The following is a 23,516-nucleotide window of genomic DNA, read 5'->3' on the forward strand; positions in this document are numbered from 1 at the left end:
TTTGCATTCTCCTTGTTATTTTCTGTGACAACCTTCTGTGATGTGAATTATTATCTCTGAGTTAAGTGGGTTGCTAAGGGCACATAAGTAGCTGAGAAGGAAATTGAATCCAGTTCTATCAAACTAGAAAACTGACTGTGAAAACGCTGAGTCTTAAGAATTTGTATGTAGGGCTGACAGATAAAACAGAGGACACCCAGTTAAATTGGAATTTCAGATAAACAACAAATGATTTTTTTTTTCATATTTCATTTGTGTATGTCACCTTAACTTTATTCCTCGATGTTACAGCTTTATTCTACTATGATAAATGAGATGCACTGATGATTCCCCAGTGCCTACCCAGGTCCAGTCTCTGCCGTTCTCAGTCCTGCTCTGTGCCCTGGTTTGACTGTCCTCCTTCCCTGGGGTTATATCACCTGGATCCCTTGTCCTGGTTCACATTAGGCTCTGGACAATGGGATTCACTGATAGGTGACCAGAGGATGGGAGGAGAGAGAGGACCCTGAAATGGTGTTATCAGAGCCTGGAAGTAGGAGAGAGGCTACTCATCAGAGCTCCAGTCATAGAAAGACCCAGACAAAAATCACAATACCAAGTCAGAAGAGTGGGGGAGAAATATAGGATCAAATGACGGTTTTTGTGTAAGTATTCTATCTAACACTGGGAACACACTTATACTAAAAAAAATTCATTGTTTAACTGCAATTCTGATTTAACTGGGCAACCTATATTTTTATTTGCTAAATCTGGCATGCATATTCATGTGGGATTTTGGTTGGGGTGGCAGGAAGAAGGTGGCCATGGGTGAATGGGAAGGTTAGCATTACGCAAAGTTAATTGATTCACTTCTGAAATTTTTGTTTTCTTGTATTCGGGAAATCCAACTTGTCTCAACTAGGATGGATAAGACATACTGGCAGAATTATGGATCAAATGGAATCAAGGATAAAAAAATACTGCTCTAACAGTCCTAACCATTTGTTTATTGATCAAAGAAATGAAGGACCCCAAGTACAAGGCAGGTACCCACTACTGAGTATTACACAGAGAACTCCAGAACAGGACTTTCAAATACCTACCTGGGGGTATGGCTACAACACTGAGGAATCAATGCTATTGGCATGATTCTAATAAAGTCTCACCACAAACAGACCCAGGAATGCCTCTTTCGTTTGGCATCTGTTTATATCATATTCAACACACAAAGTGTCTACAGCTGTGTTATAATCCTGGCAGGGATAGTATTGCTAGATAAAATACAGGGTGACCAGTGAAATTTGAATTTCAGATAAACAATGAACATTTTTGTAGTAGAAGTATGTGCCAGATATCACAGGGGACATACTTAAACTAAAATAATAATAATAATAATGATAATTCTTTGTTGATATGAAATTCAAATTTAAGTGGAAGTCCTATATTTTTATTTTCTAAGTCTGGCAACTCTAGGTAGAAAGTGAAATAAAAGGGGAACAGAGTTGAGCTGAGAGATATCTGTGCCTCTCAAAGGTCTCTCCTTAGGTAATGAAACTACTGTCCCCTCCATTCCCCTCCCAGGACCTATTCAAAAACATGGAAAAGAAATATGTAGAACTACATTTTTCCTACTACTTTTTGTTTACATTTAATATTACTATTATGAAACAAAAATAACATGTAAGATGTTGGAAAGGGGGGAAAAGAAAAAGACTAAGGGGAAATACTCATGTTTCCTCTTCCATATTCCATCCAGAGCACTTATGGAGGACTTTTTTTTACTTGTGAGATCACAAATGAATCATCAGCTTTATTGTACTTAAATTTGCAAAAGGCACTCTTAGGAGTATATTTATTAAAACAATGACCCATCACAATGCCATAGTATCGTGTATCATCACATCTACGTGGGCTTTGTGGTATTAGCTGAGGATACAAATTCTGGTTGGACTGGAAGAATGAAGCATCTAGGCTGGGATTAACCAAAGATTTCCTGGAGCAGTAATAATCTTAAACTAGGCTTGGTAGGAAGGGAAGATAATAAATTGGAATCTTATAAGAGAGAATATCACCTAAAGAGATAGCTTCATAGAAATATCAGAAGGCTAGAAATATACATCAAATGTAAAAATTACACTACTTGGAAGCTGTTTTAATGAAAAATGATCATAGATGTTTCATTTTAAAGATAAAATCATGCAAATACACTTATAAGCACTTAAACAAACTTGCATTTGTTCTGCATATTTGGAGAATGAGAGTTTCTGGTTACTTGAAATTCCTTTCAACTGAGAGCAGTGCCTAGCATATGGTTAGAGAGGTTCAGAGCAGGACATCTCCCCCCATTATAAGTCTCCCTTATCTTTCCACCTTAAATAATCTGGAATGGTGGTAGTAGATTATGTGTGCATACATTATGTTATGCCATGTTGATGGAGGCAGTCAGCGTGCTGAAGATGGACGTGCAATGCCCCCCTAATACGATGATACAGAATCCCAGTTTCCACATTCACTCTGCAACCCTGACTTTACATAAAGTTGAACTGTAAGAACATACACTGTGACTAATGTTATTCTCATCATCTTTTCTTACGGTCATGACTCAGAAACTAGTTGGAGGATCTTCTCATGCCCCAGGCTATGGATCGAAATATCCATTTGATAATTTAGTAAAAATGAGAAATAAGGTATAGTGGAAAGAATGTTGGAGCTTAACACCAGTTCTATCACAATATCTGAAAGACTGAGGACAAATTATTCAATATCTTTGAACTTGTGTTTGGCTAACAAGAGTAACACTTCAAGTAATAACCAAAGGAAGAGTCAACCACGGTGCCTGATGAACTGAAGTACAGAACAGCTGTTGGATATAACTTTTGCACCTCAAGCTCTGGCTTTTGCTATATGGGATCAGAGAAGCAAATGGTATGAGACACAATCCTTATTCTGTTGTGCTAGAAAATTGGCTGTTTATTTAAAAGAAGTAAATAAACCCCTACAAAAATAAAACACCACAGAACCTTAAAGAGTATATTTAATTATTAAAAGTATCTTCAAAGTATAAAATACATTTTTTTTAATCCAAGTTGATAGAGATTTCTGGCTACTTATAATCCAGACCAGGGTTTCATAGTACAGCTCAAAGGCCAAATACTGTCTGCCACCTGTTTTTATAAATAAAGTTTTATTGTGATACAGCCACTGAACTTTGCTTACATTTGATCTATGGCTGCATTTCTGCTACAATGGCAGTTTAGAAGTCATTTCAGAACAGTATTGCCCAGGAAACCAAAACTATTACTACCTGGCATCCAACAGATACATTTTAAAAAATACATTTTCAAAAATCCAAGTTTGCCAACCTCTGTTTCCAGGTCAAAGGATTATTTTTCCCTTTTAAATCGAAGGCGATCCATTTAGAGTGGTGGGCAGGAATTCATTACGTGTTCCAATGGTGCCAACAGCACTGATCAAGAGGCTGGCAGCATACCAGACTAGTAACTTGTGTAGTTAGAAATCACCTAGCTCTGGCTTCAAATCCCACCTTATATAGATAATCATACTTTTGAGATTGTTGGGAATGCACTGTTTGAATTGACCTTTCGCAGATCTCTTCCCATGAAGCAAATTTGATACTAAACTTTCAAGTTTTCTTAATCAAATTTTCTGGAAAAAAGATAGTAAAATAAAGATTATAGCACCTACCTCCTTTTTTGTAAGCCATAAAGCATTTAACAAATACAGATTTTCATAATGATATATTATTTGCAATTATTTCACTTGGATAAATTGTCTTTTTGACTGGAGTATAGTCTCCTGGGCAGCAGGGGCCATAAACATCTCTAAATATGTTTCTATGTCTATCTATTTGTAACAATATAAACAGTGAAGCAGGGAAATGATCTCTATTTCACTATTACATTTTCTTCTGAAAATTTAAGAGAATCTAAAATGGTATATATAAGACTTATTTCATGAGAAGAGATCTGAAGTAGGCCAACTCAACAATTTTGTTCTTGACAGAGACATTTACAGGTTAGATTATATATACAAGAAGTATGGAAAGAACATGAGAAGCCATCAAATGAAGGAGAAAATTTGTTGTTGTTGTTGTTGTTGTCGTTGTGTCAATTTTTGTACCTTGTATCCAATTCAACTGAGAAGCTTTTCTAAGCTTATCAGGATTTAAGGGAAATTTTTGACTACTGAATCATTATATAGATATTCCTTCTTGCTTTCAGGTATATTGGAGTAGACAGAGGGAAATTCCTAAAATCTCTTAATTGTAATCTAGCTGCCTTGATCTCTGATAATGATTGTAAATCCTCTGCCCTGTGATTGCAAAAACCTTGTAACTAACCTTCCTTTCTTCCCAGTTATCCAGTTTTTCAACTTTAGAGTCTTACAATCACTAAAGACAACCCCTAATGTTTATTAATGAAGGGTCTTGGGTCAGCCCAGAACTAACCCACCCCAAAGCCAAAGTTATCTTGATAAATGAATCTAAACAATGTGGGCCTGACACGAGTGGTATCTTAGACTTTAACCTACAAATCACCTATACCTCATTTTGCCATTTTCTTATATATGTTCTGTGACTAAGCATGTAATCAATCCACACGTGCTCAATAATTAAATCACCTCTAATTACATTATCTGGGGTCATTGTGTTTATTATTCTAAATCCTGCCCATCTTTTCTCTAATAAAACTAACAGAATCATTGCAGTTTGGGGAGACAGATTCTGGGCCAATAGGCCAACTGCCCTCCTACTACTTACCTAGTAATAAACTCATTCTTTCTTCGAAACCCTGGTGTCTTGGGAAATGCTTATTGAGTGCATAGGGCAAAAGAATCCATGGCCTTTGCCTGGTAACATTTGCATAGAATAAAGACTGAAGAAAATGTAGTCACTGCAAAGAAATCATAATCTACTGAAAAGATAAGACCCGCACTGAAATCAACTTTGATGCAAGGCAGTATACGATGCACCACATGAGTGCCATTGTGCTGAGATAGCATGATTCCATCTGCTGATTTCCCTGAAAATCCCCAAGGAGGTATCATCCTCCCAGGTCTGATGAGTAGGAGTCCACAGAGGAACATTGGGTTGTAGTGTTCTAGTAACAAATCACAATACTTCAAAGAAGAGAATTGGAATGTGTGTGAGCAAAGAGGTAAAGTAAAATGAATATACTATGGCGAAGACATTCAAAGTGGAGTCGGAGAGCCACTCAGGAAGTTACTCTCATGCACATCTCAGCCAAATATCATTAACTGCCAAGGTATACAAAACCAAAAGCAACAATGTTTTTGAGGATATCTAGATACCATGAGATACTTACAAGATAAAGAAATCTTCAAACTTTCTAACTTGAAGGACATTTGGAAAGTCCCACGTATACACCAATCATGATTCTTTACAAACAGCTTATGTAGTATTTTTCCTTCTCTTTAAGCCCTTGCTTGGAAGCTCCAGTATGGGACACAGTTTTGCTTGCGACCTGAATCTGTGCTCCCTGAATCACAATTCTATGATCCCAAATAAATACTTTTGTTGCCTTGCAGCTCAGTCTGTAATTTCTCAATCAACGTGGTTGGGGAAAAGCAACCTGTCCTTGGTAACTCATGCAGGGAAAACAAGTACAATAGTAAGAGAAAATGAATGGAAGGCACATGGTGGGATATTCTCTGGCTAGATCTCTATATTTCCAAACTAAAGGTATCTGGAACCCAGGGTAGATGGGCAGTTTATTTTTCTATGTGACTCCAAAAACAGAAGTAAAAATTTGCCTTTAGGGCAGATTCTCCCTTTAGTCAAGAAAGGACATTTTTGGCAAGACTTTTAGTAGTGTAATTAGAAGGTAAGTGCCCTCTCATAGTTTCGAATATGCTTCAGACTTAGATGGACCACATCTTTATTTAATGGGGACTCCCTCTTGTCAGAGACAGTGAAGATATGAACTTGTTTTTGACCTCCAAAAGGGGGAATGTTAACTCACAGAAGAGGGGGCAGGGAGAAGAGAGGATTCCTATTCAGGAATGATAGGTAGGCCCCACCAGGATGGCCAAAGGCCAGGGTGAAAATGAGAGCTGGCTGTTGGGAAACACCAGGAAGGGGAAATATCAATGCCTCTAGAAGTGATCTCTAATTTTGAGGTTTACATTTCCTTTTACCACACTGTAATTTTTTTAGTTGTCTTCAAGCCTTTAGTGTAGTTCAGGGGTCACTAAACTATGGCTTGTGGGCCAGCCACCTGTTTTCATAAATAAAGATTTTATCAAAATAAAAGCATGCTCATTTGTTTATGCATTGTCTATGGCTAATATCACACTATAACCATAGGGTTAAGGTAAGTTTGCCTGCTGAGCCCCAGTAGAGTTAACAGCATGACATAGATTTATGTTAGGGGGTTTGACATGGAACAAGAGTCAAGTCCACATTTGGAGTAATGCCTAGTACAGAAGCGCACCTAGAGCTCTGGGAAGCAGTTGGTGTTTTGATTTGCAGACTGTGTAACAATGGCCAATGAGTCTCAGATATCCTTGGACAAGGGACTGAGCTTCCTGCCATCAACTGAGCGAGAACTCAGATCATGAGATTTATTTGAGTCATGTATTTGGGGTCTCATTTATGAAGGTTTGGGGTTTTGGACTACATCTGGGACAAATATCAATCCCTAAGAACCCCCAGGAATTTATCCTCAACACAACTGCAAAATTGTTGAGCAAATGATGCTATTTAATATAGAGTGATACTGCAGAGGCTCATCCTATAATTATAGCTTCTGAGGTGGAGAGGGAGTGAGGAGAAAGAGGTGGGATGAACTCTTTTCAGAAAGGATGGTTCCAACCTAACACGCAACACACACAGAGATGTGCTGACATTTAATTAAAATGTTCTAAATTTTAAAATATTAAAAATGTAAACTTCCCTTGAGAAGTAAATAAGGACAGGCCCTGGAAGCCATAAACCAGATATTATACACTGATTTTTTTTAGAAAAACGGAGTCATTATGGCGAAAGAAGGGAGATACATACCCCACGTAGTTGAGAAGGATCCCCACCAACAGTGCTTGGACTTGAGTATCATAATTGGGTAGGCAATAGAGCTCAGTGTTGAACTTCTTTATTAGAAAGCAAAGTGGTGTCCTAAACTCTATTACCTCTGACTTTTAGATTCCCCAGAAAAAAACTACTATTTACACATTTTGTGAGGGCTCGGAGGCTGACGGTGTGGCTATTCATCAATAAAATTTCACTCTCCAGTTATCCCAGCCCAGAGAGTTTATTACTCGCAAAGTTTAAAGAAGTACTCTCTCTCACATGTGAATTAAATTTAACAAACTGCACTTACTTTTTAAAAAGTGACTTAATCCCCAGGAACTGCAATCTTTAGTTGACTATTTTGAAATCATTGTTATGTCCAAGTAGAATAGAGAAGCAATCTTTGGATTTAGTAATCACGGTTTTCAGAGCATTTAGGGTTACAAGCCGCCATCACCTACAGCACATAATCTCAATAACAGTGTCTTCATTTTTTCATCCATTCATTTATCCATTCAGTCACTCATACATCCATTCAAGAGATCTGAGCACTTACTATGTGCCAAATAGTGTTCTAAAATGCAAAGGCAGAAAGACACATTCCCTCTTCTTACGGAAATCAGTTTTAAGGAAGGCAAATCCTGCTTAGATTTAGTCTGGTTATTGTTGTCATGAATAATACCACTGGCATTCCAAAGCAAGGTAGGACAATAAGAACATCTGGCAAATAATTTGATTAACTCATAAACTAAAATTGAAGATAATTTCCACAGTAATATCTCAGGAATGTTTGAGCAATGATGGAATTGTTTTCAAGGTTATTACTTTGAAGGAGATGCTGATTTGCATATATGCATCTTAGTTTTTTTAAAAACATAATTTGACACATTATTTCAGTCAATAATGTGCCATGTCTCTTACAGTGCTAACACAATGGTTTACATATAGTCGGCACCCAATAAACATTTCACAGTTTCAAAAAAAAAACATTTCATAGTTTCATTGAATTTTAGATTAGGAAACCACTTTTAGAAATCAGCTAATTCAGTGGTTCTTTACCTTAACTGGTTTTGGACCACTTTGAAAATCTCTTGAAATCTGTGGACATAGTCACATGCACTGAAAATTTTGTGTACAATTTCAGGGACTTGGTAGATCACCATTAAGACCTGCATCCCCTCCCTTATGGTTCTCTGATCTAGTCCACAACTCCCAGTTTATGGTTGTAGAAATCTTTAACTAAAACAGGGATTGACAAACTATGACCTGCAGACAAAATCTTGCTAACCTCCTATTTTCATACAGTTTCTAAGCAAAGAATGTTTTTAATATTTTTAAATGGTTACATTTGTAATGGTTATGTAAATACCTAAATATTATCCTCAATTTTGTCTCTTGGCCTGCAAAGTCTAATGTATTTTTTTTTTTTTTTTTTTTTTTAAAGGAAAGACAGAGAGAAGGAAGGAAGGATAGAAGGAAGGAAGGAAGGAAGAAAGGGAAACATCTTTTAAACATTTTCTGGTTTTATTGTATTCTGTTTCTCCGTTTTTGTTACATGGGCTGGGGCCGGGAATCGAACCGAGGTCCTCCGGCATAGCAGGCAAGCACTTTGCCCGCTGAGCCACCGCGGCCCGCCAAGTCTAATGTATTTAATATCTGATCCTTTATAGAAAAAGTTTGCCAACCTCTGGCCTAGAATGGTTGGATAATATTTCCCAAATGTTAGCCAATTACTAAAAGACAGAAGACTAGAATTTGTACCACCTGATTCCTAATCCATCGGTCTTCCCATTATTCCTACTCATTGATTAAAAAAGTGATTGATTGATTTAAATCCAATTTAATAAACAAACAAGGGGTTATAATTTGAAGTACTTATTAATTCCTTGGATAAAAAGTATGCAATTGTGTAGGAAACTGAAATTCAAAGAATTGTGACCCATCCAAAATCACATAACAAATCTGTTAAAGAAGCAAATTATAACTCTCAAACTGAGATTGTGGAGTACTGACTTTTTTGAAACTTTGCAGTTATGTTCAGTTCCACATATTTGAAACACACAACTTCTTATAATTAGGAAATGATGGTATAGAAAGAATTTCACTTAAAGTCATTATTTGACCTTGTTGCCCTTAACTTTTATGTATGTGATTTTTCACAGCTATTTTCAGACTGTACCTATCATATAGACCTTTAAAAATAGAATGTAAAGAATTACAATAACCATTATTTCATCTGTTATTTTGAATATGTTTCTCTTAGAAATTTCAAACTGCCTGATTGCTATTGATTTTTTCTTCTATTGATTAGGGCTGAGAGATGGTTTCAAACTAAACCTGATAATATTAGCAGTAATACATTTTAAAGATTTTATAATGGAAAACAAATTAAAACTTCATTTAAATGCATTTGAGTATACAAATGCAGTAGCAGGTCACATGGAGTCTTCTATGATGTTTTTAGCCAGAGTACCTTTTTTGACAAATTCTGAAACCATTTTTGTCTATATTAACCACAAATAAAAACAGAGTTTCACCTTCGGAGTACTGTGTTCTACACAGGTAAAGAAGAATTCTTTGTATAAAGACGCAGTTGTGCTGTTTTTCTAATAACAAGGCTGCCTAAAGATTCTGCATTAGAACAGTAATGATAAGTTTGGCATACATTCTTTGCGCATAATTTTCATTCATGTGCCCACTCCACCCTCAAGCCTTTTACACATACCTTGAAAAGCAAAGTTTTTCAGGGGGAGAAGAGATAAATGACCCGTCTGAAGTTTTTCAGGGGGAGAAGAGATAAATGACCCGTCTGAATTCCAAAGGGGGTTCTTTTCCAACAGCAAGACTGATGTGGCAGTTACGTGGAATGTGTGCATTAGAAAAGGCCCTGCTTGGGGCAGGCCACAGTGGCTCAGCAGGCAGAATTCTCGCCTGCCATGCTGGAGATCTGGATTGGATTCCGGTGCCTGCCCATGCAAAAAAAAAAAAAAAAAAAGGCCCTGCTTGGCTCAGCAAACAAAAGGAAGTTTAATTTCCTGAGGGTTAACAGTAACCGCAAAACCTCAAAAAAAAAAAAAAAAGAATTTCAAATACAACAACACTGAAGAACCAAGCTCGTAAGGATGAGCAGTACTAGTTTCAAAATTACAGGAAGACCAACCGTCAGGAAATATTTATTAAGGTCGTGTGACTTATTTCATTGAAACTAGATTTTGTAAAGAATTTAAAAACTAGACAGGGTGATATTATTAAAAACAGGACAGATAACCAGTATTGAATTCAGGGCAAAATAATCTATATAATTTTTCCTTCAAATAAGGAGAAAATTTATAGAGTTGTTCTGTAGCCCACTGGGGATCTATAGTTCCTGATCTTATACTGTATTTTGATGATTAGCTCCATCATTGAAAGATAACAGACTGAAACACAATGTTGTAATCAGCTAATTTAATAAGAATTAAGAAACAGCCAGAGTCTATCAGAGTGGTAGGGGAAGGGGGTGCATTTGTCCAAAGGTTCTTGCTTGTTTTAGCCTCCTAACATTATCTCTAAAGAAGTTATATGCAGAGGCATAGAGATACTATGAAAGCACTGAAAGAAAAATAAGTTCCTTAAAATGCTCTAACATGCATATATTTCAATACAACAGTATAAATTAATATTTTAATAAATTTAATATTTAATTGCCTTGTATATCACATAATTATGTTGTATGTAAGTATGTATTTAAAATGTTAGTGTGTTAAATGTTAACATTTTAAATATACTCCAACTTTTTACCCTATTTCGACATTTCTGCATTTAATAAAATAATGGGAGCCTCAAATTGAAACTGGCCTTGGATTAGATTTACTCTAAAAGACCCTAACTAGGATTATAATTTTGGAAATTTCTGTGGATTTCTGGTCTCTCTTACAATGCTGCAGCACTAGTATTTTAGGTGAAGTTTGTGAAGTATTTTATTTTTATTTTTCACATCTCTTATTCCAAACATGGTATCATAAGTGCATCTGATTTTCTTTTCTTTCTTTTAGCTTTCTTTTTGAAAAGAAAGACTCTACATCTGAAAAGCCTTCAATTTCTAGAGGTGTGCACTCTTTCTGTTATGAGTAAAAGAGTGATATGCTTCAAAATAACTTATGCTAGAAGGATTTCAAATTTTAGCGATAAAAAGAAGACTGTTGTAGACACGTCCTCCTGCTGAGAGCAGCTGAAAAAACTAGACAGAGTACAAAACTTACTGGTGCTAAGGCCTTGGAAAATTGTTCAGGCAGTGGGAACTTGAAGGAAAGTACAAAAACATAAACCTGATTTTTAATTATTCGTTTTCCTCAAGATACTGCTGATTTGAAACTAGAACTGAGGACTGAAATTGAGAAGAAAAAGTGGAGAAGCTCATATGTGAAGAGCACCAGGTTTAGGGGACAAAACTGGAGTCCAGAGTTTATTCAGGAGGTAGCACCTTTCTTATCCCCCTCAAGCTTCCATGTGGGACCACCGAAGGGCCATATGTTAAGGGAAGGCACAAATTAGAAGTAAACCATTACAAAAGTGGAGGCCCTATTTAAAATCAACAGAATGGGTTAGGCCCTTAGATAATCATCGACTAGATTATGGGATTTGCCACCATCCTAACAGCTCCTATCCAAAGAAAAGGACATACTCTAGAGGAAAATAACACTATTCAGTGCATCAAATTCATGTTTGAATTTTTACACACAATGTCCAAAACTGAATAAATATTAACAGGTGTGCCAAGAGATGACTAACAAAACAAAACTGCGAGAATAAAAAAAAAAAATCCACAAGAAGATACAGATTTGGGAGTTATCAGACATAGATATTAAAATAATGGTGATTAGTAGTTTCAAGAAATTAGATGACACTACAGACACTTTCCCAACTATTTATTTATAGAAATATTTACAGTAATTTATTTATAGAAAATTAAAAGGAAATTCTGAAGCTGAAAAGTAAAATAACTAAAATTAAATGCTCAGTTGAGGGGCACTAATGGATTAGACACAGCTGAAAAGAAAAAATAAGAGAACTGGAAAACAGGTCAGTGAAAAATATCACACTGAACCACAGAGACAAAAAAAAAGAGATGAAATTACATAAAGGCACATAAAAGACGTAGGACACAGGGAAAAGTTTGATCTGACCATAATTGGGATCCAGAAGAGAGGAGAGAAAGAACTGGTCAAAAACAAGGCTTAAAAAGAATATAAATGAGGAGTGCAAGGGTAGTTCAGTGGTAGAATTCTTGCCTGCCATGCCGGAAACCCAGTTTCCATTCCTGGTCCATGTACTTCCCCAAAACAAACAAACAAACAAAAAACCGAAACAAACAAAAATTCAACAAATGGTGCTACAATAATGGGATACTTACATGAAAAATAATGAAATGTGACCCCACCATACAGCATACAAAAAATATATATAATAAATGAAAACATTCCATAATTACAAAAGACTTTAAGCCATGGCTCATGAACCACTTTCAACTCCAAATAGGAGATAAAAAGAAAACCCATGCCCAGGTACACAAAACTGTTTGAAACTAAGAGCAAAAACCATAAAATCAGTTGAGGGTAGGGGAAGGGATTACTTTTAAATGAGCAATAATAAAGAGTAAGAGCAGATTTCCCAACAATAACAATGGAACCCAAAGAAAATGGAACAACATCTTCAAAATGATGAAAGAAAATAACTGCCAACTTGCAATTCTGTATCTGGTGAAATATATATATGAATAATAACATTTCAGGCAAATATACATGAACTATTTATATATAAACATACATACAGAAGATAAAATAGTCTTTATTTGAAAGTGGTATTATTTAATACATAAAAAATCTGAAGACTTCATAGATGCACTAATAAAATACACGTTAATTTGGAAAAGCCACTACTTTTGTGCTTATTTGCAAAAATTAACTTACAACAAATGAATAGGAATACAAATTTTAAAAATAATACGAATGGGGGGGCGAGGGTAGCTCAGTGGTAGAATTCTTGCCTGCCATGTGGGAGCTCCGAGTTCGATTCCTGGTCCATGCACTTCCCAAAACAAACAAAAGAAATCAACAAGAACAAACAACAACAACAAAAATTCAACAAATGATGCTACAATAATGGGATTCTCACATGGAAAAAGAATGAAATGTGACCCCACCATACAGCATACAAAAAAAAAACTAATAATAATACCAATCATTCATTGTTGGTGGGAATGTAAAATAGTGCAGCTGCTGTGGAATATAGTTTGGTGGTTCCTCAGAAAACTAAGTATAGAACTACCATGTGAGCCGGCAATCCATTAGTAGGCATATATCTAAAAGAACTGAAAGTAGGGACTCAAACAGATATTTGCACACCTGTGTAGCATCATTACCAAAACTGCCAAATGATAGAAGCAAGTCAAGTGTCCCTTAACGAATGGATAAATAAAATGTGGTATGTACACACAATGGCATTTTATTCAGTTGTAATGGAATGAATTTCTGATACATGCGACATGGATGAATCTTGAAGACACCATGTTGAATGAAATAAGCCAGACACAAAAAGACAAATATTTTATGATTTCACTGATATGAAATAACTAGAATAAGCAAATTTCTAGAGTCAGAGTCTAGAACATAGGTTACCAGGGGGCAGGGTGGGGATACAGAATAGGGGATTAAGGCTTAAAATGTACAGAGTTTCTATTTGGAATGATGGAAATGTTTTAGTAATTGATATTGGTGATGGTAGCACAGCATTGTGAGTATAATTAACAGCACTGAAATATGTATCTGAATGTGGTTAAAAGGAGAAATACTAGGTTGTATATATGAGACCAGAATAAAAATTGAAAAAATATCCATGGAATGCACAACAGAAACAAGGAACACCAAATCAAACCGTGGATATAGTTAATAGTACAATTATAAAGAACATGATTTTATCAATTGTAACAAATGGACCTACTGATGCAATGTTATAATATTAGGGTAGTATGTGTGAATTCTGTATTTTATGCATGATTGTTCTGTATACATACACTTATCTAATAAAAAAATACCACCCAAATTAGCATCACAAATGAGAAAACATTAAATTTCTGGGAATAAATCTAAAAGACGTGGAGTCTTCTATGTAGAACAATATAAAATGTTATTGAAACAAATTAAAGAAGACTTCAAAGAATAGAATACTATTGCTTACTTATAGTTAAAAATATTCATTATTGTGAAGATGTCAGTTCTCCCCAAATAGCCTATATTTGATACATCTCTAATAAAAATTCCAGCAAGTTTTTTTGTGGTAATTAACAAGTTGATTCTAAAATTTACATGAAAGTGTAAAGGGCTAAAATGCCCAAGACAGTGAAAGAAAGGAACATATCTGAATTAGTAGATATCAAGATTTATTTTAAAGGAACAATATTTCAAGACAGTCCAGAATTGGCACTATAACAAATAGATTAATTGAACAATATAGAGTCCAGAAACTCATCCATACATATATGAACACAATTTATTGCAAAGGTCACAGTGCAGGAAATTGTAGTCTTCTCTATCAATGGTGCCAGGTCAATTAAACATCCAAATGGGAAAAAAAAAATTTGACTCCCTATTTCATACCATACCTAAAAACCAGTTTCACATATATTTTTATTCCAAATGTGAAATTAAGATAATAAAACTTCCAGAAGATACCATGATCATGATATATAGAAAGATTTCTTTTAAAGGCCACCAAAACGATTAAACATAAAACAAGAGACTGGTAAGATGAATTACATTAATATAAGATTGTATGTCCTTCAAATAGAAATCATCAAAAGAATAAAAGGGCAAACTACAGAGTAGGAAGAGGTCTTTATAGTTCATATAACCGCCAAAAGACTCATATCAAATATATATCATTAGGATATAAACAGATAATGCAATAACAGTGATATACACAAAATACATGACTAGGCAATTTGCAAAAGGTTTCCTATACATAAACATATACAACATATAAAAAGTTGCTCACCATATGAGCCTTTTGAGAAATGAAGATAAATGCAATGGAATACCACCTAAAATACACCAGATGCCCAAAATTAAACAGAATCACAAAGTCAAGTGTTGAAGAGGATGTGGAGCAAATAGAATTTTCATATACTTCTAGAGGAAGTGGAGAAGTGCTACAACTAAAGCTTTACTTCTAAAGCTGAACACTCACATATTCCTTAAGCCAGCAATTCCATTACATATAGCTGACAGAAAATGCCGATTTATTTTACAAAAAAAGGTTACAAGAATGTTCATAACAGGAGTATGTGTAGTAACAGTCCCAAATTGGAAACAGACCAAATGTTGATCTACAACAGAACGGTTCAAAAACAAAAGGAACTTGTGAGATGTATAGAATTGTTCTGCAGCAGTGAAAGTGAATGAAGTAATGGTACAAACAAAAACATGGATGATTTCACAAACACAGTATTGAGCAAAATAAGCCAGATTAAAAAAAAATTCACTATGCAATTGCATTTACATTTACATAAAGTTTAAAGACAGGCCAAACTTATAAGTCACGCTAATGGTTATTGCTGGGGAAAGTGGAAAGAGTAGGGGGAGTGACTGGAAGGAGAGACAAGGGGGCTTCTGTGCTCTCTCTTAATCTGGGTGGTGGTCACATTATACTCAAATAATAAAAGTTCATATTTTTAAAAAATGGCCCCACTGGAAATTCAGTGCTGAAAGTGATTTAACACTAAGTATTTTCACAGTTCTATTATTTTTCAAATAATATTCATTATATTTATGAGAGCCAACATTCTCTTTTTTCCCTTGAGACCTCAAAGATTGAACATCCTTTTCCAAGTTACTTACATGCTACGCTCATTTTCCTGCATATGATGCTAAAATATCCTTTTCCTCACTCGGAAATATGTTTGGTCAATGTTTCATCCCCACTGAAATAAGTGCCAGAACAATTACCTTCATATCCATATTTAAAGCTCATTTGGAACAAATTTGATATGGTGTTTGTGAACTTCCAGCTTTCACCTATTAAGTCCAATATACAAAGTAAACTCTGGTTGAACTCTGCTCAAGATATTAAGAATCTTTTTAAACACCTAAAAGGAATGAATTTCAATATTGGAGCCCCACAAAAGAATGAGATTGGTAATGATTCCATGCTGAATACTTAAAAAGCAGGAGAGGGAACATTGAAGCATAGAATTTCAGTGTTTAAAAACACTCATTGATACTGGAAAAACCCTTTCAAATAAGCCTTGAGTCTCTACTTGCTCATCTTCTGACATTTAAAGTTATTCATTATTTATGAACTAAATGTCTTCCTATACCATCTACCCCTTCCCTTGCCATCTACCTCCATTACAGCCTTAAAAAACAAGTTTAAGCCCACATTTTCTCCATGAGTTCTGCAAATCCTGGATGACATTTATCTTGTCCAGTCTGAATCTTCTCTTCTCCATGTCTGGAGCTTTGAACTTCTAAAATAGTATTCACATGATGATGATTCTTCATCCTCCTGGTCACTATGCTTTCAGTATCCTTCACTTTACTTAAGTTCCTCTTTTTTAAAGGGTGACAGCCAGAACTGTGTCTAACACTTGCAGTATGAAATGATGTCTCTCGTTATGTGGTGCTTTTTGAAGTGCTGAATACAAGACACAACTTCCACCATCTTGTGTCTGGGGACCCAAGAGAAGACCATTGCATTGATCTTTACTAAACTTTACTTTGCTCCAGCAATCTGACATCTGCTCCTTCGTTCAATATGTGAAAAACTTTCCAAAAGACAAGAACAGAGGTTTGAGTCCTTCACCAGCAACCCAAAAGCTCCCTGTTTGGAAACAGTTCAGTAATGGGTGTCCTCTGGCTAGAACTATCCTCCAAATATCACTCATCATGAGCTTCCATCAGGTCAATACGGCCAACAGAAACCTTTCCAAATGCCTGGCTGAAAGCCACATAAGCTGTGTCTAATGAATATACTTAACCTTCATTCTGGTGACATGTCATAACTTAAATTACCAGCCCTATTAATAAATATGTAGACTCTACACTCACAGTAAAACACAGGACTTGGAAGTTCATCTGGTAAGGTGGATCACAAGAAAATTTATTACAGGTAAGCAAAGAATTATAATAAGCTTCAGACACGTCAACACTGTTAACAGAAATGGTCTTGTTACTCTCTCTTGGTTATAACCTTAATTTCTTACTTCATCCTCCATTCTACATTCACCTGGCTTTTGACTTTTCTGGCTTCATCTCCCTTTAGTAGCCCTGTGCTTACAGATTTGGCTTCCTCATTTCCAGGCAGTATCCTTACCTGATCGACCTTAGCCCAGAGCTCATTACCAGTAATAGTTTTTTTGGTTACCCAACACTCCTCTTCAAGTAAGAAGTCAAGAAAGTTCCTCAAATAATGCCAAGCTTTTGTCAAAGAAAGATAAAAGACTTATTGGTGGTTGGTTAGCACCCAAAAACAGTTTCATTGCTATTCAAAAAAAATCTCTGGGCTTCCTATTTACTTTCACCTTTGTCTCCTTCCTGGTTTGACTGCTGTATCTCCAGAGTGCATTTATTCTCCATGGATGAATTTATTAAGCCATTCAACAATTGTTTATTTCACCAGGCATTGTTCTTAACAGTATAGCTCCAGAAGCTGCCTGTTAATTTGGTTCTGCCTTTGCTGGGGAACTTGTCATCTGCTTATGCAATATCACTGAAAGTCCTCATTGCACTGACTACTACTTTGCTAGATGGTCTCTCTGTCTTTGAATACTTTCAGCTTAGTACACACTACTGCCTTCTCACATGCCATCTCCTATTCATCATCATTCACAAGTTCCACACCAGAACCTTAATTTATCTACATAATAAACTCTTGTTTAGATCAATATTCATATTTTGTGAAGAGTTTAAAATAATATGGTGGTCTGTGAAATTAGGGATTATGATTTATCTATGACTGATTCACCAACATTTAACACAATAGCACAAAAAGCATTGTATACATTTAATAAATTTTTTCTTGGTGAGTGAGAGGATGGATGAATGGATGTTTAGATGCTCTAGGCAGGTATTAAGTATTTCAATATTTTTTCTTATATAATCCTCATAACAACCCTATGGATTAGGAATCACTAGTCTCATTTTATTGATGAGGAAGAAACTTTAGAAATATTATGGTAAGTTGCCGAAGACCATTGTTAAAACATGCTGTAATTACTTAGTATTGTACTAGCCAAAGTTCCATTAATGATATTCATAATTTTATTAGCTAGCATTTATTGAATATGTATGCCTTTAATAAGTATGTTCTTCATGTTTTCTAAGTCCTGAGGGCAACCCTGTAAGATAGCGCTATTATGCCCATTTTATGTATTCATTAGAGTCACCCTATATGTGAAATGACAGTCTGAAAAAGAGACATCAAATGCCACCTTTTCACTTACAGACACATCTCTCCATGGCCAATCTAGGAAGTAGAGTGTGCAAAGAACCCATGCTTCTGCTTTCCTGGAAACAGTATCACCCACACCCAGATCAAATGAAATCTTTAATATGCACAGTTGCTCCTCCAGTTCCCCATTAGAAGAGAGGCATCTGAGTCACTAAACTCTTCTCACTAAATTAATTTGAAACTGCATCTCCAATTAGTGACAGTGGACAGGATAGTACCAAAAGATTTTGGCATGCTATTTTAGTATCAAAAAACTGTTTACTTTTACATATCTTCACAAATGTTTAATAGTTGGTTAAATGGGTTGTTTTTATGATGGGAGAACCCAACTGTGAATCAGGTTCATCTAAATATCATCATTCTTAATTTTAAAAGTACTCTTAAATGTACCACCCAAATCAATATATCTATCAATTGTTTTCAGTAAATCAACCTGTCTTAGTCTCTACTTGCTTCTTTTTTTTTTACATTTTTATTATGAAATATAGCATACATACAAAAAAAATAATATATTTCAAAGTATATTTAAGAAGTAGTCATGAAACTGATTTCAAAGTTTGGTGTGGATTACAGTTCCACAACTTCAGGTTTTCCTTCTTGCTGCTCCAAGATACTGGAGACCAAAAAGAAATATCAGTGTAATGACTCAGTAGTCCTATTTATTTGTTAAATCATAACTTCGCTGTTGTAACACCTCCTCCTTTCATCCTTCTTCCAATCTTTAGGGATATTTGGGTTATGCCCATTCTAACTTTGTTTTTTTCACATTAAAAATGGTACCCCACTTGGGATGACAATATGCGATGGAGGGTATAGAACTAGCTGATGTTCCTGGACAGACTGGCACTTCTAGCTTTCCGGACTTATCTGCCCTAGAAACAATCTGAAGATTTTAGGTTTCTAAAAGTAAACTTAGTGCATGCAACTTTTGTAGGATCTCAGAGCCCTTGGTGTTCTTTAGTGTTAACAGGAATAATGTCAGTTGGGGGTTGGCAAACCATGGCAATTAGCAATATCTAGTTGAAGCTTGAATAAGAGTAGCCTCCAGAATAGCCCCTTGACTCTATTTGAACTCCTCCAGCCACTGATACCTTACTCTGTTATATTTCTCTGTCCCCCCAACCACAGTCAGGAAGGTATTGTCAATCCCACGGTACCAGGGCCAGGCCATTCCCTAGGAGACACATCCCACATTGCCCTGAACACCACACAAGGGGGAGGGCAATGATTCCACCTGTAGAGTTGGGCCTAGAGAGAAAGAGAGGCCATATTCAAGCAATTGCCTCTTATGCTTTTGCAAAAAATAAAGTATGCACCAAACACCTTGAATCAAAAGTTGACATAAGGATGCATTTTCTGTAATTTGATATTTATGGCAGACACTGTCGATTACTTACCCAGGGATTTCCTCCACATTTTGCTTTTAAGTAGATGTAATTTTAATTGCCTAGCCCTGGTGAGTGAAACCGATTAGTCTAAGCCAAGCTTGGTGACACAATTCCCCTTTTCCAGTAACTGATTGGTCTAAAAATAGTCACATGATCCAGCATGGCCACTGGACATTCCTAAGAAGGATTTTCATCTGTTTAAAAAAACAAACAAAAGAAAAGATCAATGAAAACTGTCTCTTCTTGTAAACTTAGCTGAGTGAGGGTAAACTGCCTGGGATGAGGGATATGGCCATGCAGGGACAAGTGTAAGCATAACTTATCAACATGCTGAGGTTGGTATATCAGATAATTAAAGAGCTGGGTCTTTGACAACATCAGCTGAGCAACTGCAAAACCTTTATCTCATCACACCATCTATCTCAAGAAGTCTTTCAATGTGAGATAATTAAACGTTGGACTCATTTAAGTCACATTTAGCCATGCTGTCTGTTTCTTTAAATTAAAAAATTCTTAAGTTAATCACTATAAAATTGTTTCTAATTGCAAATGGAGAGAAGAAACAGTGTTTGGATTCTACAGATAGTTTAACTTAAAGGAAAAATTCCAGGTGTTGTGGGCAGACATTATGGGACTCCCATCTGACCTGGGGAGTTCACTTGGCAGGCTACACAATTACTCTGAGGGACAATTTCTTCATGTATAAAGCAGAAATATACGACTCACCATACAAGATAACTCTGAAAAAGAAATGCACATCACACACACGTGGTATATTACTGAGAAATGCTAGTTTACCTAATTTCCTTAGAAGTATTGCCCACTGAGGAAGATCGTGATAATGATTTAACTCGGATTTTCATTTTATGACACAAGCTAAGAGGGAAGGTATATCACTCGTAAAACCACATCTCTCATTTTTCAAACCACTTCTCTGAAAACCTTTGTGCTTCCACACCTACATGTCTTTCTCATTGATGCTACTCTATGTTAGCTTTTACTGGTGTAATTTATGGGCAGGGTCCCACTAGCTGTGTACAAAAAACCACAACTTTCAGAGCATCTCCATCAAGCTAATTCTACTGGAAATCTGTAAAAGAAATCAGCAGGCATGTAAAACATCTGCTGATGAAATTTCCCAGTTCTTCATCTTCTTTTCCTCCAGCATTTCTAGAGAACTCGAAATTCTAGGGACCATACCTTAACAGAACCAGGGTTAATATCTTTACTCAGGTGATATTGGTCACCTTCAAACTTTGTCGATCTAAACTATTCTCTCATTCCTACTGATCACCAATCCCAATCACTGAAAATATTATTTAGCAGAGTTAAATAATTTTTTATTTTTTGCTGCAACTCCAGTGACTATTCACATTGTTCTTGCTATTGTATTCCTGCTCCCCAATATCTACCCAGGATGCTTATCTCCATATTCTCTTACCTGGCTCCTTTGTTCTCCCTAGAATTGTGGACAGCCTTGTACCCACAGTTCCCTTCCCCCAGTATTCAAGCACTGTCTCCCAGTTCCTTTTCTAGGAGTCAGTAATCTTCTTCCCCGTCACTCCCTGTCAGGAGGATTTATTCTCAACAGGAGCATGTAAACTGCCTCATGCCAAATTCCCTCCTGATTCCCAGCCACTCAAACCCTACACAAGAAATGTCAGAACCTCCTCCTGGGTAGCCTTCAGTCCAAGATAACATAATTTCCTATCTTTTTTCCTCTTCATCCTATAGGATGCTTCTCCTCTTTCCACATATCCATGCTCCTCTAAGAGAAGTTAAACCCTGTATTCCCCTGGCCTTCTTAAAGGCCATCTCCTTGATTTTCTTTGGCTCTGAAGAGGAAGGGTCTTCTCTCTAAGAAATTTTCTGTTCCTCTGTCAGGATGTATGTCTGCCAAGTTCCTCCCTATCCCAGCACCTCCACCCCACCCCATACCCGCATTTTCCTGGACATCAGAAGCCCCTTTCCACTCATCCCAGGAGCCTGGGGCTCGAGCTCTGGGTGCTTGCCTACTAGCAGATGTGGACGTTGATCTCAGCCACTCTGGCCTCCAGCACGTTTTCGCCCGTGGACTTACCTTACTACTCCCTGGGGTGCTGCAGGCTTGTGGCTAAGTGTATGTCACAGTAGAAGCACCTGTAGGGCCCACCTCCCCAGTGCAGGCTGAGGTGGTCGCGCAGCTCGGATTTCTCTGTGAAGTTCTTGCTGCAGATGCCACACGAGTGCGGCTTGATGCTGCGGTACAAGTTTATGTTGTGGTTGAGGTCACTGCTGTGGTTGAACTGCTTGCTTCATGATAATGAAGTGTTGCCTCCGCACGGGGAGACGAACTTCTCCACACCCTGGAACACTTCCGGTTACGCCTTGAAACACTTCCAGGCACGCCTTGGAAGGCTTCTTGGAACTTGGTGCGCTAGATGTTCTTCAGGGGATCCTACCCAAAAAAAGCGCTGGGCAGGGACCTCAGGCTGCTCTCCGCCCCTAGGCTAGCAGGCAGCTAGGATGATCTCGTGGCCAGAACTAGAGGCTGTAGGCCACAATGCAGAACTTTTTCTCTGCGTGGAGCTGGTTCATGTTCCAGCGGTTTCATGGCCAGGCAGCTGGAAGCAGAGGACTTCCACCCCAGAGACATTGTCGCAGAGGTGGGCGAGCTGGGGCTTCCGCGCACTGTTTCTTCCTTTCCTTCCCCCTCTCCTGCATCCCGGAGTGTGATTGTGCTCCCCACCACACATGAGTACTCCGCTCCGCATGGGTGCAAGGAGGAGCTCATCCAGTTCTATGGTTTTAACAAATGCTTGATGTCATGTTTCCACCATTAGAGTATCATGAAGAATAGCTTCACTTACCAAAACATGCTGTTTTCCACCTATTCATTCCTCTTCCCCATCCCCCAGACCCTTGGCAATTACTGATTCTTTTTTTAAATTGTCTCTATAGTTTTGCTTATTCCAGAATGTCATATAGTTGAAATCATATAGTATTTAACTTTTACACATTGACTTCCTTAACTTAGTAATTTGCATTTAAGGTTGCTCCATGTATTTTCATGACCTTGACAGCTCATTTCTTGGTATAGATGAATAATGTTCCATTGTATGGCTACATCACAGTTTCTGCATACATCCACCTATTAAAGGATACCATGTTGCTTCCAATTTTTGGCAATTATGAATAACACTACTATAAATTTTAGTGTGCAGGTTTTAATGTGGATATAAGTTTTCAACTAATTTGAGTAAACACCTAGGAACATGATTATTGCATCATATAGTAAGTCTATATCATATAAGAAATTGCAAGACTGTCTTCCAAATTGGCTGTAACATTTTGCATTCCCATCAGCAATGAATGAGAGTTCCTGTTGCTCTATACCTTCATCAGCATTTGGTGTTGTCAGTGTTTTGAATTTTAGCCAGTCTAACAGGTGTGTAGTGTATCTCATTGTCGTTTTCAGTTTGCAGTTTTCTAATGACATATAATGTTGAATATCTTTTCATATGCTTATTTGCCATCTGTGTATCTTTTTTTGGTGAGGTTTCTACTAGATGGGTTGTTTATTTTCTTATTTTTGACTTTTATGTGTTCTTTCTATATTTTGGTTCAAGTTCTTTACC

At 36.7% G+C, this 23,516-nt stretch overlaps 1 protein-coding gene across 2 annotated transcripts in view; it reads right to left on the minus strand.

The window, feature by feature from the left end:
* LOC143685046 (putative G-protein coupled receptor 141) overlaps positions 1-22,232 on the minus strand; it is a 61,348-nt gene extending 39,116 nt beyond the window's left edge. Inside the window, exon 1 of one of the 2 annotated variants that reach the window (XM_077162620.1) lies at positions 21,980-22,232. The gene's annotated coding sequence lies outside the window, so the exon portion shown is untranslated. Of the gene's footprint in view, positions 1-9,752; positions 9,804-21,979 lie in introns of those variants that run through there. The other variant, XM_077162611.1, reaches the window with a different exon arrangement.
* Positions 22,233-23,516: the final 1,284 nt, after the last annotated feature.

The sequence above is a fragment of the Tamandua tetradactyla genome, chromosome 1 (genome assembly GCF_023851605.1).
Source record: "Tamandua tetradactyla isolate mTamTet1 chromosome 1, mTamTet1.pri, whole genome shotgun sequence".
Taxonomy (NCBI): domain Eukaryota; kingdom Metazoa; phylum Chordata; class Mammalia; order Pilosa; family Myrmecophagidae; genus Tamandua; species Tamandua tetradactyla.